Raw genomic sequence first — 17,500 nt, forward strand, 5'->3', positions numbered from 1 at the left:
TCACTTTGACATGATTTTTATGCACTGGACATGATTTGTATATCAGGCTTGACAGGTTGTTTTCAACCGCTTAGGTTGTTCATTTCACTGCGAAGATCATGTTCACCTTCATATCTTTATCCACAGTTCAAAAAATGATTCATTTCATACATGTATATTTCAATGGGTAGAGCGTTGCGAATAAATAAATGCAGAGAAGGCTCGGCATAGTTAAGTAGCACAACTGATTCAGTTGCGAAGAGAAAGCCTTAAAAATTCAGGCTTGCTTGATTTCGAACTTTGACTCCCGTCAAATCTCGTAAGTCCATCGTTTATTATTAATATAATGGCTTCCTCGTTCACTTCATTAAAACTTTTAATATGTTTGTGTGTTAAAATTTATTTAGCTTTACGTGCGGTAATCCAGATTCCGGAATTCGGAAATATTTGCTTTTGGAATCCGGAATCCTGGGCATTAATTGGAATCCGAAGATCAGCTCGAGGAATCCAGAATCTCGCCAATGATTGGAATCCGAAAGGCAATTTACACTGGCAAGGAATTTGGTATCCAGCAGCTAAAATTGGGTTTGTTCAACAAAAAATAACGAACAAACGTGCCGTCTTGTGGTTTGAGTTTCTCTTCAAACGTTTCGGGCCTGGCCCTTCACCCGCTTGAGAACTGAGTTGTCTGCTGTCCGAAGAACGTACGAAGATATCATGGAGGTTACTATCGCGGCGATAGGCGACCAGCAGTGGTTGAGAAAGACTAATGTCTTGAACAATCAGCACCCCTCTAACCAAATGTCCGATAGAATTCCCTTGGTTCTCACTTACCATCCATTAAATGAAAGAATAAGGACAATCCTACTTCTCAAATTTAACATCTTGACTGGTGGCCATTAAATCAGGGAAGTCTTTCCACAATCACCGCTGGTCGCCTATCGCCACGTTTTGTCGAGCACATTCGAAGCAAAGGGAAGAAAGTGCCTGGTTTCCCTGTCGGGGAACATTTTAACACGGCTGGTCACTCGATCCACGACATTCTAGTCCATGGAATTATGCTCTGCGGGGAAAACGCGCAACGGAGGCGCCTGGAGATGCGCCTTATTTTTCAGCTTGGCATCGGTCATCCGCGCGGCTTAAACTCCGACTTCCGTTTCCACTAGGCCGTGCGTGTAATAGAAAAAGTTTCTTTGAGTGTTTATTTTTTCTTTCTTGGCGTATACAAAACTTGCAACGTTTCCATCGTACTTGTAACTCCACTGACGAAGGGCTAGGCCCGAAACCGAGACTTGTGGAGAGGCAAACCAACCACCCCCAACGGCACTATTGTTCATGAGTTTTTGTTGAACATTTCCTTACTTACTTTCTAAAGTGCCACGCAGATTATCGGAATTTTTTTCCGTCATTTGTTGAAAATTGGGATCTACAGGGTGGAATCCAGAAGTCAAGACTCTTGCCGGAATTACCTATGTGGGGTGATTTGTTATAACTTCTGTTTTGCACCCTTATTGCCTAGTAAATAATAGCGACTGGAGCAAAAAGTAGATCGGTTATGTAGCGAAAGCGTTCCGATGAAATTTTTTTTTCGACGGAGCTAAGTCATTCCATTCCTTCCTCGTGGGTTTAATTGCTCTTTGACCGGTGGGTGACTGGCATGCGTATAGAAAGCACTCTAATAGATTCCACTTGCCCGAGTGTGGCGATAGACTGTAGTAAGTGCATCCAGTAAGAGAGAATGTTCTCACATTTTGACGCCATTTATTACTGAGTTAAGGGCTACGCGGTAGACGATAAAAAGGGAGGGAGAAATCGGACGCTTGAGAAAGTGACAACAGGCTTTAATTTCTTTTCCTTTCACAGAGGCTGCATCGATAGACGCACGGCAGAGTTAAATTTTTTAAAGTATCATTTGCTGAACAATACATCAGCTTCCCGACGCCTTGAATTCTAGTGCAATAAACAATTAAAATCCTATATGGTACTTAAAGCTATCATTGTGTTATGAAAATGACTGATTATACTTAAATTTAGACACGAGGATAACAATTGGTCTTGAAATAATTCCAGCAAGGGAAGTATGTCAAATGGCTTGTCAAAACTGAAGAAGAGGCGACACATCTTATGCTTCTTTCAGTTTACTTACCGCCGTGAGCGAGGCAAGTGAAGACTAGCAGTTGAAGAATGATGAACGCAACTTTTATTTCCATTGTAATCTAGGGAATATAAATATCACAACTTCTTACTAGGTTATAACAAAAGCTTTGGAAATCATAACATGCACTAACTTATTAAAAACTAGGTAATAGAGCGTCATAGGTTGTCACACGGAGAGCTTTTCTATTAGCTTCTATTCCTTTTCTAAGTAAAAAAGAATCAACCAGGTCAACGAAGATTAGTAAGTAACAAATAAGACTATAAAGCTTCGACTTTATTGAGCCCAGTTTTAAAGTTTAAACAAGGCGATAAAAACTTAAGCATATCTAGATGAAATTTAAAACAAGAGAATCTTCTGAACAACAATAAAACAACGCAGCTGAATAGATTTTACCAAGACTTATCTAAACCTAAAAAGATTTTATCTATTTTTTTTAATTGCCCATAGACGAAGGATCTGATATAAACGTAAACAAGAACTGCTGACTTTCTTAGAGAGTTGAAGCTTTAGATCAGTCCTTAATTTCGATAAATCAGGTTGTACTTACCGGCGATTTTCTCTCTTTGATTTCCTAAAAGTAGTGTTTGCCTTTGAGATCTGAAGGCAAAGGCTGAGGTATATATACCTGATAGTGCATTCCTGAGTGCTAGCTTAGTTGTCAGCAAGGGTTCAGGAAAACAGGTCTTTGCATGTTAAAACAACACGAACGTGATGGAAGCGTTGGCTGCTAATGAGAATCATTCTTTTCCGAAAATTAATATGTTCGTCTAGAAAAGCTGTTGTTCTTCACCTGTTCATTTCTACAACTTCATCTAAGAATCCGCGCTTCTCAGTTATTGATGTCTTCCAGTAGAAAGATGTACAGTGTAATTGAAGACACGACAAAATAAGCTTCTTTTTTGGCCTAGAAGAGTTATGTAGCAAACAAAAGCAAGCAACAAGTTAAATGCCTTGGGCTAAAAATTTTCATAGTGGTCTAAATTGGACGTTTGCGTGAGATCGTCTTTTGGTTCAATATAAACAATGGTAAACAAAATAATAGAAGTAAAAAAATTAAAATAAAATAAAATAAAAGGAATCAGCATTCGAAAGTTCGAGAAAAAGTTTATCTAGAGATTCGGAAGGGCACTTATCTTAAAAAGAAAGAAAAGTGGGCCGAGTGAGAATTCCTGAAGTTCATCACAAACAGTTTCAGAAAGGATAATTATATTCTACATTGTCTTCTTCAACGTATTGGGTTCTACTGGAAATATGGCTTTTAAACCCATCTCAGGAAGTAATTACACGTATTATGTATGAGCTCCCTAGCAAATGAGAGACTTAACATCCCGATTATGAGGGATACAATATATACCTTTCCATAAGCCTAGCTCTAATATTATTCTGTGAGTGTTCTTTTGCAAATGTAGTCACTGATTACAATGTATTTTTAAAATGTTTCTTAGGTTTCGACGCTCTGAATCTAAAAATGCGCATAAAAGCTTTTATCTTTTAGCCATATATTGGGACCTCCCGCTCAGCTCACGTACTCATTGCATGGTTTTCCAATATTTCAGTTATGGGCTGATTTTCTCGAGATGTCTCTCATGACCTAAGCTGTCAGAGGCATAGTCTAAAATGAGGCAGGACATGAGGAAGGTTTATCTCAGATAAGAAAAACTATTTGTCTTAAGAAAAATCACAATTAAAACATGGAAAGCACAGATGCCAAGCAAATATACCTGTACATCAACCGGGGCAAATGTCTAACATTATTGTTGGTTTGCATTTTCAGTTAATCATAATCACACGAAGCGATAATTATAATTAACATTGGGACCTCCTACTTGTTGGTGTATCAATATTTGGTTTGAACAAATTCTGACGCGGCAGAATTTCGAGCAGAATAAGCGATTTTTGAGGCGAGCATTCTGCCGGACGAATAAGGCATTTTCGAGCAGAATTTTAGCAGAATATAAGGAAAAATCAGCGGCACTAATTATATGCATAACAGTTGTAAGAAAAACTTAAAACTAAATAGAAAACAAATGGAAAATGACTTGTGATTAATTTGATTATTTAATAGCTACAACGCACTCACATTAAAAGTAAGATGAATTACAATTTCGCTACGTATAATGAATATCTAATTAGGTTTTAGGGGTTAGGCCCAGGCTCCCTTCTATATTTGCGAAAATAAATACGAACACCAAGCAGAATTCGAGCCGAATAAGGATGTTCAAGCAGAATTTTGAACAGAATAAGCAATTTTTACGAGCACTGCCGGCAGACAGAATAAGCAATTTTACGAGCAGAATTTATCCAAGCCTTAGTTCAGTCATGGGCTGCTTTTTCTCGAAACTTCGCACATGACCTTTCCTACCAAAGTCATTGTCGAAAATGAGGCAAGACAACGCCTTTAGCTTTAAGAACGTTTATTATATTTCAGATTGGATAACCTATCTGTCCTTAAAAATGACGATTACAACATAGAAGGTATACCGATGCCAAACAAATATACCTGTGCGTCAACGAATATCAAAAATTTTTCTATGAGTTATCATTTTCACAGGTTAATCATCATTTGAAGCGTTTCTTTGGTTTTGACGAATTAACACTAAATATGTGCCAAAAAGCTTTTTGCGAAAGAATAATGTTATAATTATCATTGGGACCTCTTGCTTGACTGACAGGTACTAATTGGTGTTTTAAAATCGAAAAATCTCGCAAGACCTAAGTTCTGGGCAAAGTCATTGTGCAAAATGAGGAAAGACAACGCCTTTGTCTCGAGTTACATTTATTTAAGATTAGACAAATTATTTGTCTTAAGAAAAATTAAAATGAAAACATGGAAGGTACCGAAAACACACAGTTATACCTGTAAATCCGCAAATATCTTGATTCAATCATTATTTGGGAAGCGTTTCTTTGATTTGATATACCAAGTCTTAAAATAAACATAAGAGGCTTCTGGCGGGAGAATGATTCTATGATTATCATTTCAGTGGACCTCTTTTAATTTCACCTCCTGCACTTCCAATATTCAACCCTAGGAAGCTTTTTCTCGAAACCTTTCCTGCTGAATAAATTGCTCAAATTTGCGGATTAATTATTTACTATCTTATTTAAAATGAGGGTAAAATTCCATAACCAAGAAGAAGCAAACTAGATTCCCGGGGGGCAGACTAGGTTATAGAGGTCGGATTTCGAAAAAACGTATATTTGGTACAAGGCAGTGGAGGATTTGTATCCCCGTCTGTGTGTAACAAGAAATTCAGCTGTTAGGGTAACCAAATACAATCCACCTTCCCGTAAGCGACCACCTAAAATGAGAAGATTCAGTGGTCGCCACTTCCTGGTGGTGGTTATACCGTGTGGCACGAGAATTTTCCGGGAGTTTATTTTTGCGGATTGGCGATTGCTTGTGTTTTGGGGGACTAATTTTTGCAATTAGGACAAATTGGTTTTTCTTGCTGGGAATTATTTTTTTCGATTTTCAAAAAGTACCCAGTACCCAGCACTGATAACATTTTCGTTTTTATTGAGTACGTGCAATAGAAATATTCAAACAATAATACGGTGTGCGTAACCTATATGGAATGAGCAATTCATTGTATACCGTCTTGTTTCTGATCGAGAGAGACAAGTTGTAATTTAAGAGTGATTTTCTGTAAAATTCGAACTTCGGCCTGACACGTTACCTCATCGATTTGGCGGATTTTTGGCATGTAGTCTTAGAATAGTGTCCTAAATACTGAATGTATATTCTTCGGTTCGAATTCTTTTTCCTTAGATACAAGAATCTTTTGCTTAGATACAAGATTGACCGTTTTGACGAGGCCTCGAGGGGCCGCCATATTGGTAAAATAAAAGAGCTTTCAGGGAAATATTTATGGCCTTACCACTGAAATAACCCAATCGTGACTCGCACAGCTACAAAGGACTATCCTTCTTCTTTGCAATTACTTACTTTTATCTGAAAATGGTTAAGTCTGAGCTACGAACGGCTAAAGCTTCTCATAGCATATTTTCGGTTCTTAAAAGGAACACAAATTTGGTAGAAATTGGAAGGGCAATATCATGCTTGCCGCATCGATTTAAATGAGCCATTTTACCTAAACATAGTTTATTTATAGATAAGTAAGATCGTTGAATAAAATTCTTTGGCAAATGTAACAGAGCAGAAAGATAATGGCATGAATGTGCATTTGTTCAGCTACTTAGCCCCTAACAAATATTCGCTGAATCCTTCTTGAGAAACTCCTTAAAAATTGATTGTGGCACATATTTATCTATTTATCGCTTAAAAAATTCCCACTTGTCTTGTAAAAAGATGATCTTTTATTTCTGATCTTGCGACGAGCTTGTAATATGCGCTAAATAAAAATTGTCATTAAATTTTGTTGCACACCGACCAGTTCGAGCTGGCTCTTCGATTTACCTGACAAATGGAGCCGCTCGTATGTACAGTTTCTGCCTGTATATTTTGCTGTATACAGCTTCAAATAAATCACACTTTCTTATGCAACGATAACGCAAACTTTGTCAAATTTTAGCAATAGGTTAGAAAAACAAACTGTGTTTTGCGGCTTTACGCAAATTACACCCATACCTTAAAACTTTTTAATATAACTATGCTTCCAGTTTGCTTCTATGTACATTTGGCAGACCTTTACAGCGTAAGATATAAAGCCAGTACATAAAATGAAGTAAAAATGACTCATCAAGTCAAATTAGGTGATTGAATAAAAGTCCGAAAAATATGACATATAATGGTTCGGTGGGAGCTGAGACTAAGCTATTTTTAATAGCAGAAACTCATAAGGGGTTGAAACGTGTAACTCTCGTTTGTTTGCTTTGTCCGATGCTCGTGATTATTCATTTTCGAAAGTACCATATTTGGAACGATTGTGAAGTGATTCGTGTAAGTAATGTGAGAAGCATTTAAGCTTAAATTCAGCTTGGATGTTGTGGTCACGATCGTGTTTTGAGCTAATTTCAGACGAATGAACAAACTCAAAACAATAGACAGAGAAGCCGTTTCTTGAAAATTTTTATTCAAAATCCAGAAAGTTAATCTTTTAAAGCAATTCGAAAAACACTATCTGGATCATGGATCCGTTCACGCAAGTGAAATCGGCTGAGCACATGGCAAAATTCAACACAAAATCCATCTCAAATCGGGGCACATTTTGTAATTTTTCTTTAGCGTCGAAGAGAAAAATTTATAAAACTTCTATGAAACATTTAAAAATACATAAATTCCCTTTCTAAAACGAAATTGTCTTGGCCATAGAGTGCAAAATGTACCTGAAAATTCAGCAAAAACTTCACTGTCTTAGTTGCATTTCAAAACAGACCATGCGCTCCGTCGTGAAGAAAACGAGGTTGAATTCCTCGACGGACGATTTCTTGATGAAAAGCTTCCCTTCCTCCACAAAAAGAAAGCTGAGCATTCTTTTGAACTTTCTCTTTCCATTTTTTGTCTTTTAACGTTGTATTTTTAACCCTGAAATGCAGAACTCTTGTCTTAAAACATCTGCATGGTGATCGCGCGGCAGCCATTTGTTGAAAATGGATATCTGTCACTAAGGTTTCCAAATGAGGTAAAAGTGAATATTCACGAGCATTGAACGCGAGTTACAAGTTTCAACCCCTTATGAGTTTCTGTTAATAGTTAAAGAACTGCACGGTGGAACCGGGAAGTGAAATGAACGACATTTATCAAGTTCAAAGTCTTCCAGACGCTGTCAAACGTTTTTCCTGTTCTTAGGTTGAGCAGAAGGGTTGTTTATTCTTTTCTCTCCCATTCTTGTGAGTATTCTGAATTTTGCTCAGTATTTTCTCGTAACTTCTAATCCTGTAGCAAACTGGAATTTTGAGGAATGCCATGACTTTGCTTGTAGACTGACCACACCAAAGGTACTTCATCATAGACATATAAAAGTCTGAATTCAGAGGCTCAAAAAGTAACTGATCGGTTTCTGGAAAATGAAATGCAGTCTCTTTGGGGCGAGCAAGCTATAATAATATAGTTATTAAAATGGAATCACTGTTTTAACATGACGGTATCCCAAAAGTCGAGCCAGCCCGGCGCGAGCGAACACAATTTTGGTGCCAATATGTTTGGCGGGAAGAGGCTGATTTTAGAGTTTAGTCAAATCTTCTTAACTCCATGACCATGCAACTTTCCAAAAATAGATACTGTCGCGTATTACTTAGATGGATTCTATTTTGTATAGTCTTACTTTAAGTCTTTTGAGCATCTTATATAAGCTGTAGTCGTTGTTTAAGCACGTGCGATTTTGTAATTAAGGATGTTAGCTTCGAGTTGAGTGTCACCGTTGTTGGAGTTCTTACTGAGTGTCATCCCTCAAGAGCCTACAGATAACAAAATATTTCCGTTCTAATCATATAGTTCTGTTTTTTAAATACTTAACTCAAACAGGAACTCAGCGTCCAATAACTAACGCCACGTTTCCTACAATAAAGACCTGCCCTTCTCAAGCCAAGAAAACCCAAGAAATTTCACCAAAGGGCATAAGCCATAAAAAAGTACAAAATTAACTCTGTCATAAAAACACAAACACCTCGAGACCTTAAGCTCTCACTACTTCTTTACAGTAAGTTTTTAAAGTTAAATGACTTCAGAATGCGTAAACATAAAACATAAACATAGGGAAGCGATGCGACGGGTGGAATAGATATTGACGTTGCACAAGAAAAATATCAAATGCCCCTGGCAACTTCTACGAGAGCTTTTTCCTGGTCAGGTTTGAACAATAAGTTGGGTATTCTGAAGACAAATATTTGTGAGTAAATCCCAGTTACAACAAAGCACCTGGTTGGTTACGTTCCATGTGAAAAACTACTAAAAATAGCTTAGTCTCAGCTCCCACCGAATCATTCCATGTCATATTTTTCGGACTTTTATTCAATCACCTAATTTGACTTGATGAGTCATTTTACTTCATTTTATGTACTGACTTTATATCTTACGCTGTAAAGGTCTGCCAAATGTACATAGAAGCAAACTGAAAGCATAGTTGTATTAAAAAGTTTTAAGATATGGGTGTAATTTGCGTAAAGCCGCAAAACACAGTTTGTTTTTCTAACCTATTGCTAAAATTTGACAAAATTTGCGTTATCGTCGCATAAGAAAGTGTGATTTATTTGAAGCTGTATACAGCAAAATATACAGGCAGAAACTGTACATACGAGCGGCTCCATTTGTCAGGAAAATCAAAGAGCCAGCTCGAACTGGTCGGTGTGCAACAAAATTTAATGACAATTTTTATTTAGCGCATATTACAAGCTCGTCGCAAGATCAGAAATAAAAGATCATCTTTTTACAAGACAAGTGGGAATTTTTTAAGCGATAAATAGATAAATATGTGCCACAATCAATTTTGAAGGATTTTCTCAAGAAGGATTCAGCGAATATTTGTTAGGGGCTAAGTAGCTGAACAAATGCACATTCATGCCATTATCTTTCTGCTCTGTTACATTTGCCAAAGAATTTTATTCAACGATCTTCCTTATCTATAAATAAACTATGTTTACGTAAAATGGCTTATTTTAAATCGATGTGGCAAGCATGATATTGCCCTTCCAATTTCTACCAAATTTGTGTTCCTTTTAAGAACCGAAAATATGCTGTGAGAAGCTTTAGCCGTTCGTAGCTCAGACTTAACCATTTTCAGATAAAAGTAAGTAATTGCAAAGAAGAAGGATAGTCCTTTGTAGCTGTGCGAGTCACGATTGGGTTATTTCAGTGGTAAGGCCATAAATATTTCCCTGAAAGCTCTTTTATTATACCAATATGGCGGCCCCTCGAGGCCTCGTCAAAACGGTCAATCTTGTATCTAAGCAAAAGATTCTTGTATCTAAGGAAAGAGAATTCGAACCAAAGAATATACATTCAGTATTTAGGACACTATTCTAAGACTACATGCCAAAAATCCGCCAAATCGATGAGGTAACGTGTCAGGCCGAAGTTCGAATTTTACAGAAAATCACTCTTAAATTACAACTTGTCTCTTTCGATCAGAAACAAGACGGTATACAATGAATTGCTCATTCCATATAGGTTACGCACACCGTATTATTGTTTGAATATTTCTATTGCACGTACTCAATAAAAACGAAAATGTTATCAGTGCTGGGTACTGGGTACTTTTTGAAAATCGAAAAAAATAATTCCCAGCAAGAAAAACCAATTTGTCCTAATTGCAAAAATTAGTCCCCCAAAACACAAGCAATCGCCAATCCGCAAAAATAAACTCCCGGAAAAATTACGTGCCACACGGTATAACCACCACCAGGAAGTGGCGACCACTGAATCTTCTCATTTTAGGTGGTCGCTTACGGGAAGGTGGATTGTATTTGGTTACCCTAACAGCTGAATTTCTTGTTACATACAGACGGGGATACAAATCCTCCACTGCCTTGTACCAAATATACGTTTTTTCGAAATCCGACCTCTATAGCCTAGTCTGCCCCCCGGGAATCTAGTTTGCTTCTTCTTGGTTATGGAATTTTACCCTCATTTTAAATAAGATAGTAAATAATTAATCCGCAAATTTCAGCTATTTATTCAGCGTGAGAGGTTTCGAGAAAAAGCTTCCTAGGGTTGAATATTGGAAGTGCAGGAGGTGAAATTAAAAGAGGTCCACTGAAATGTTAATCATAGAATCATTCTCCCGCCAGAAGCCTCTTACGTTTATTTTTAGACTTGGTATATCAAATCAAAGAAACGCTTCCCAAATAATGATTGAATCAAGATATTTGCGGATTTACAGGTATAACTGTCTGTTTTCGGTACCTTCCATGTTTTCATTTTAATTTTTCTTAGGACAAATAATTTGTCTAATCTGAAGTAAATGTAACTCAAGACAAAGGCGTTGTCTTGCCTCATTTTGCACAATGACTTTGCCCAGAACTTAGGTCTTGCGAGATTTTTCGATTTTAAAACACCAATTAGTACCTGTCAGTCAAGCAAGAGGTCCCAATGATAATTATAACATTATTCTTTCGCAAAAAGCTTTTTGGCGCATATTTAGTGTTAATGCGTCAAAAACAAAGAAACGCTTCAAATGATGATTAACCTGTGAAAATGATAACTCATAGAAAAATGTTTGATATTCGTTGACGCACAGGTATATTTGTTTGGCATCGATATACCTTCTATGTTGTAATCGTCATTTTTAAGGAAAGATAGGTTATCCAATCTGAAATATAATAAACGTTCTTAAAGCTAAAGGCGTTGTCTTGCCTCATTTTCGACAATGACTTTGGTAGGAAAGGTTATGTGCGAAGTTTATTTTCCATTTGTTTTCTATTTAGTTTTAAATTTTTCTTACAACTGTTATGCATATAATTAGTGCCGCTGATTTTTCCTTATATTCTGCTTAAATTCTGCTCGAAAATGCCTTATTCGTCCGACAGAATGCTCGCCTCAAAAATCACTTATTCTGCTCGAAATTCTGCCGCGTCACCAACAAGTAGGAGGTCCCAATGTTAATTATAATTATCCCTTCGTGTGATTATGATTAATTGAAAATGCAAACCAACAATAATGTTAGACATTTGCCCCGGTTGATGTACAGGTATATTTGCTTGGCATCTGTACTTTCCATGTTTTAATTGTGATTTTTCTTAAGACAAATAGTTTTTCTTATCTGAGATAAACCTTCCTCATGTCCTGCCTCATTTTAGACTATGCCTCTGACAGCTTAGGTCATGAGAGACGTCTCGAGAAAATCAGCCCATAACTAAAATATTGGAAAACCATCCAATGAGTACGTGAGCTGAGCGGGAGGTCCCAATATATGGCTAAAAGATAAAAGCTTTTATGCGCATTTTTAGATTCAGAGCGTCGAAACCTAAGAAACATTTTAAAAATACATTGTAATCAGTGACTACATTTGCAAACCAACACTCACAGAATAATATTAGAGCTAGGCTTAAGGTATATATTGTATCCCTCATTATCCAAAGAGTCAAACTGGACTATCACTTTGTTAGTTGAACCGTTCAAGGAAGAAGGAAAAGGTAATTCCCCAATTCATTTATTCATTTATCCTAAATTAGCTAAATTTCCTTTAACCCTTGTGGTTAAGAAATACCTTTTGAACAATTTACAAATGTATTTATTTGGCAAGGCTAAGGCTGTAGCAATTCATACAGAACGTAAATTCCTCGTTCCATAAGCCATAAAGCGAAATAAGCACGCTTCAAATGCAATATTCCTTGTTCTATAAGCCATAAAGCGAAGTAAGTACGCTCCGATAGTAAGACTATTCCTCGTTTCAATAAGCTACAGAGCAAAACAAGCACGCTCCAATTCACAGACATATTTCTCGTTCTTTAAGCCATAAAGCAAAACAAGTTCCCTTCAAATGTAATACAGTACTCCTTGATCTATGTTCTATAAGCCATAAGGCGAAACTTGCACGCTCAAACAGCATTACATTGCTCGTTCTATAAACCATAACGCAAACCAAAAGCACGCTTCAAATGTAATATTCCTCCTTTTTTTAAGCCATAAACCACAACAAAAGAAAAGTATAATTCCAGGTTCTAAATGGGGTACGGGGGATAATGCTTCATCGGAAAAAGAAATTGAAAAACAAAAAAAATCTTATTTAAAAGGAGCACACGTTTTTAGTTATTTTATGGAGTTACAAAAATCACAAGTTTGTTTCTTCTTGAATTTGTTCTACTCTCTTCCAGCTTGAGTGTCTTTCCTTTCATCCGTACTCTTTATTTTTAGCGACACGATTATCAGAATTTCAACTACACCTTTACTTGGAAAAAAAAGGAACGATTTATTTTTTCAGTTGGAAAGTTAACTCGGATTTCATAGGTCCGTTCTTGTCAAACAGCTAACATAGTGTTCTTTAATATAGGAAAAAATTTGGAAATTAGTTCACCTTCAAATACGTCGCTTATTTATTTCAGAGCGCTGTCCAGTCAATTAAAGTTATTTCAGTCACTGAGATCATCATTTTCTTACAGATAGTTTATCCAATCTGAAATATAATAAACGTTCTTTAAGCTAAAGGCGTTGTCTTGCCTCATTTTGGACAATGACTTTGGTAAGAGAGGTCATGTGCGAAGTTTTGAGAAAAACAGCCCATGGCTGAAATATTGGACAAGGAGGTCCCAATGTTAGTTAGGATTATCCCTTCGTAAAATTCTTTCATGCACAATGCGCCGAAACCAAGGAAAATTTCACAGTTAATGATTATGATTAATTGAAAATGCAAACCGACAATAATCATGTTAGATATTCGCCCCGGCTGATGTACAAGTATATTTGCCCATAACTGAAATATTGGAAAACCAATGAGTACGTGAGCTGTGCTTTTATGCGCATTTTCAGATTCAGAGCGCCGAAACCTAAGAAAAAATTCAAAAATACATTGTAATCAGTGACTACATTTGCGAACCAACACTCACAGAATAATATTAGAGCTAGGCTTATGGAAAGGTATATATTGTATCCCTCATAATCGGGATGCTAAGTCTCTCATTTGCTAGGGAGCTCATACATAATACGTGTAATTACTTCCTGAGATGGGTTTAAAAGCCATATTTCCAGTAGAACCCAATACGTTGAAGAAGACAATGTAGAATATAATTATCCTTTCTGAAACTGTTTGTGATGAACTTCAGGAATTCTCACTCGGCCCACTTTTCTTTCTTTTTAAGATAAGTGCCCTTTCGCGTCTCTAGATAAACTTTCTCTCGAACCTTCGAATGCTGATTCCTTTTATTTTATTTTATTTTAATTTTCTTTACTTCTATTATTTTGTTTACCATTGTTTATATTGAACCAAAAGACGATCTCACGCAAACGTCCAATTTAGACCACCATGAAAATTTTAGCCCAAGGCATTCAACTTGTTGCTTGCATTTGTTTGCTACATAACTCTACTAGGCCAAAAAAGAAGCTTATTTTGTCGTGTCTTCAATTACACTGTACATCTTTCTACTGGAAGACATCAATAACTGAGAAGCGCGGATTCTTAGATGAAGTTGTAGAAATGAACAGGTGAAGAACAACAGCTTTTCTAGACGAACATATTAATTTTCGGGAAAGAATGATTCTCATTAGCAGCCAACGCTTCCATCACGTTCGTGTTGTTTTAACATGCAAAGACCTGTTTTCCTGAGCCCTTGCTGGCAACTAAGCTAGCACTCAGGAATGCACTATCAGGCATATATACCTCAGCCTTTGCCTTCAGATCTCAAAGGCAAACACTACTTTTAGGAAATAAAAGCGAGAAAATCGCCGGTAAGTTCAACCTGATTTATCGAAATTAAGGACTGATCTAAAGCTTCAACTCTCTAAGAAAGTCAGCAGTTCTTGTTAACGTCTATATCAGATCCTTCGTCTATGGGCAATTAAAAAAATAGATAAAATCTTTTTAGGTTTAGATAAGTCTTGGGAAAACCTATTCAGCTGCGTTGTTTTATTGTTGTTCAGAAGATTCTCTTGTTTTAAATTTCATTTAGATATGCTTAAGTTTTTATCGCCTTATTTAAACTTTAAAAATGGGCTTAATAAAGTCGAAGCTTTATAGTCTTATTTGTTACTTACTAATCTTCGTTGACCTGGTTGATTCTTTTTCACTTAGAAAAGGAATAGAAGCTAATAGAAAAGCCCTCCGTGTGAGAACCTATGACGCTCTATTACCTAGTTTTTAATAAGTTAGTGCATATTATGATTTCCAAAGCTTTTGTTATAACCTAGTAAGAAGTTGTGATATTTATATTCCCTAGATTACAATGGAAATAAAAGTTGCGTTCATCATTCTTCAACTGCTAGTCTTCACTTGCCTCGCTCACGGCGGTAAGTAAACTGAAAGAAGCATAAGATGTGTCGCCTCTTCTTCAGTTTTGACAAGCCATTTGACAGACTTCCCTTGCTGGAATTATTTCAAGACCAATTGTTATCCTCGTGTCTAAATTTAAGTATAATCAGTCATTTTCATAACACAATGATAGCTTTAAGTACCATATAGGATTTTAATTGTTTATTGCACTAGAATTCAAGGCGTCGGGAAGCTGATGTATTGTTCAGCAAATGATACTTTAAAAAATTTAACTCTGCCGTGCGTCTATCGATGCAGCCTCTGTGAAAGGAAAAGAAATTAAAGCCTGTTGTCACTTTCTCAAGCGTCCGATTTCTCCCTCCCTTTTTATCGTCTACCGCGTAGCCCTTAACTCAGTAATAAATGGCGTCAAAATGTGAGAACATTCTCTCTTACTGGATGCACTTACTACAGCCTATCGCCACACTCGGGCAAGTGGAATCTATTAGAGTGCTTTCTATACGCATGCCAGTCACCCACCGGTCAAAGAGCAATTAAACCCACGAGGAAGGAATGGAATGACTTAGCTCCGTCGAAAAAAAAATTTCATCGGAACGCTTTCGCTACATAACCGATCTACTTTTTGCTCCAGTCGCTATTATTTACTAGGCAATTAGGGTGCAAAACAGAAGTTATAACAAATCACCCCACGTAGGTAATTCCGGCAAGAGTCTTGGATTCTGGATTCCACCCTGTAGATCCCAATTTTCAACAAATGACGGAAAAAAATTCCGATAAGCTGCGTGGCACTTTAGAAAGTAAGTAAGGAAATGTTCAACAAAAACTCATGAACAATAGTGCCGTTGGGGGTGGTTGGTTTGCCTCTCCACAAGTCTCGGTTTCGGGCCTAGCCCTTCGTCAGTGGAGTTACAAGAACGATGGAAACGTTGCAAGTTTTGTATACGCCAAGAAAGAAAAAATAAACACTCAAAGAAACTTTTTCTATTACACGCACGGCCTAGTGGAAACGGAAGTCGGAGTTTAAGCCGCGCGGATGACCGATGCCAAGCTGAAAAATAAGGCGCATCTCCAGGCGCCTCCGTTGCGCGTTTTCCCCGCAGAGCATAATTCCATGGACTAGAATGTCGTGGATCGAGTGACCAGCCGTGTTAAAATGTTCCCCGACAGGGAAACCAGGCACTTTCTTCCCTTTGCTTCGAATGTGCTCGACAAAACGTGGCGATAGGCGACCAGCGGTGATTGTGGAAAGACTTCCCTGATTTAATGGCCACCAGTCAAGATGTTAAATTTGAGAAGTAGGATTGTCCTTATTCTTTCATTTAATGGATGGTAAGTGAGAACCAAGGGAATTCTATTGGACATTTGATTAGAGGGGTGGTGATTGTTCAAGACATTAGTCTTTCTCAACCACTGCTGGTCGCCTATCGCCGCGATAGTAACCTCCATGATATCTTCGTACGTCCTTCGGACAGCAGACAACTCAGTTCTCAAGCGGGTGAAAGGCCAGGCCCGAAACGTTTGAAGAGAAACTCAGACCACAAGACGGCACGTTTGTTCATTATTTTTTGTTGAACAAACCCAATTTTAGCTGCTCGATACCAAATTCCTTGCCAGTGTAAATTGCCTTTCGGATTCCAATCATTGGCGAGATTCTGGATTCCTCGAGCTGAACTTCGGATTCCAGTTAATGCCCAGGATTCCGGATTCCAAAAGCAAATATTTCCGAATTCCGGAATCTGGATTACCGCACGTAAAGCTAAATAAATTTTAACACACAAACAAAAGTTTTAATGAAGTGAACGAGGAAGCCATTATAATAATAATAAACGATGGACTTACGAGATTTGACGGGAGTCAAAGTTCGAAATCAAGCAAGCCTGAATTTTTAAGGCTTTCTCTTCGCAACTGAATCAGTTGTGCTACTTAACTATGCCGAGCCTTCTCTGCATTTATTTATTCGCAACGCTCTACCCATTGCAATATACATTTATGAAATGAATCATTTTTTGAACTGTGGATAAAGATATGAAGGTGAACATGATCTATTGATCTTCGCAGTGAAATGAACAACCTAAGCGGTTGAAAACAACCTGTCAAGCTTGATATACAAATCATGTCCAGTGCATAAAAATCATGTCAAAGTGAAAGTAAAATCAACTATTACAGCTGATTCTTAAGTCAAGGCACAAGCCGATTAATAAAATGGATTTACAAAGAAAGATACTAGTTGCTCTTACGGAAAAGAAAACAGCAACTTAATAACAGACTGCAAACCACTTAGCTGAAACTTATGTCACGTTAGGCCCCTTTTAAACGTGGAACTTCTTATGATTGCCGAACACCTATTTTAGTAGGTGAGAGTAATTAAACTGGGCAGTTGATTCAGACGTCGGATACGATGGTTCCCAATTTAACTCCGTTTGTTGTAAATATTCCCAGTCTCTAGAAAATATTTTATCCAATATGGATAAGGTTTCTATAATTAATGCATTATATTCGGCACATGTGAAATGCGACTTCTAAATCAAATGTTGAACCTAAG

General features: G+C 37.3%; 1 long non-coding RNA gene and 1 pseudogene across 1 annotated transcript in view; one reads left to right on the top strand and one right to left on the bottom strand.

Moving 5' to 3' along the window:
* The window catches only part of LOC140948801 (pseudouridylate synthase 7 homolog), an 87,510-nt pseudogene that overhangs the window by 34,910 nt on the left and 35,100 nt on the right, over positions 1-17,500 (bottom strand).
* The window catches only part of LOC140937516 (uncharacterized), a 10,281-nt gene continuing 4,815 nt past the window's right edge, over positions 12,035-17,500 (top strand). Inside the window, exons 1-2 of the long non-coding RNA XR_012165482.1 lie at positions 12,035-12,169; positions 14,906-14,975. This is a non-coding gene — a long non-coding RNA (uncharacterized lncRNA). The remainder of the gene's footprint in view (positions 12,170-14,905; positions 14,976-17,500) is intronic.

The sequence above is a fragment of the Porites lutea genome, chromosome 1 (assembly GCF_958299795.1).
Source record: "Porites lutea chromosome 1, jaPorLute2.1, whole genome shotgun sequence".
Lineage (NCBI taxonomy): Eukaryota > Metazoa > Cnidaria > Anthozoa > Scleractinia > Poritidae > Porites > Porites lutea.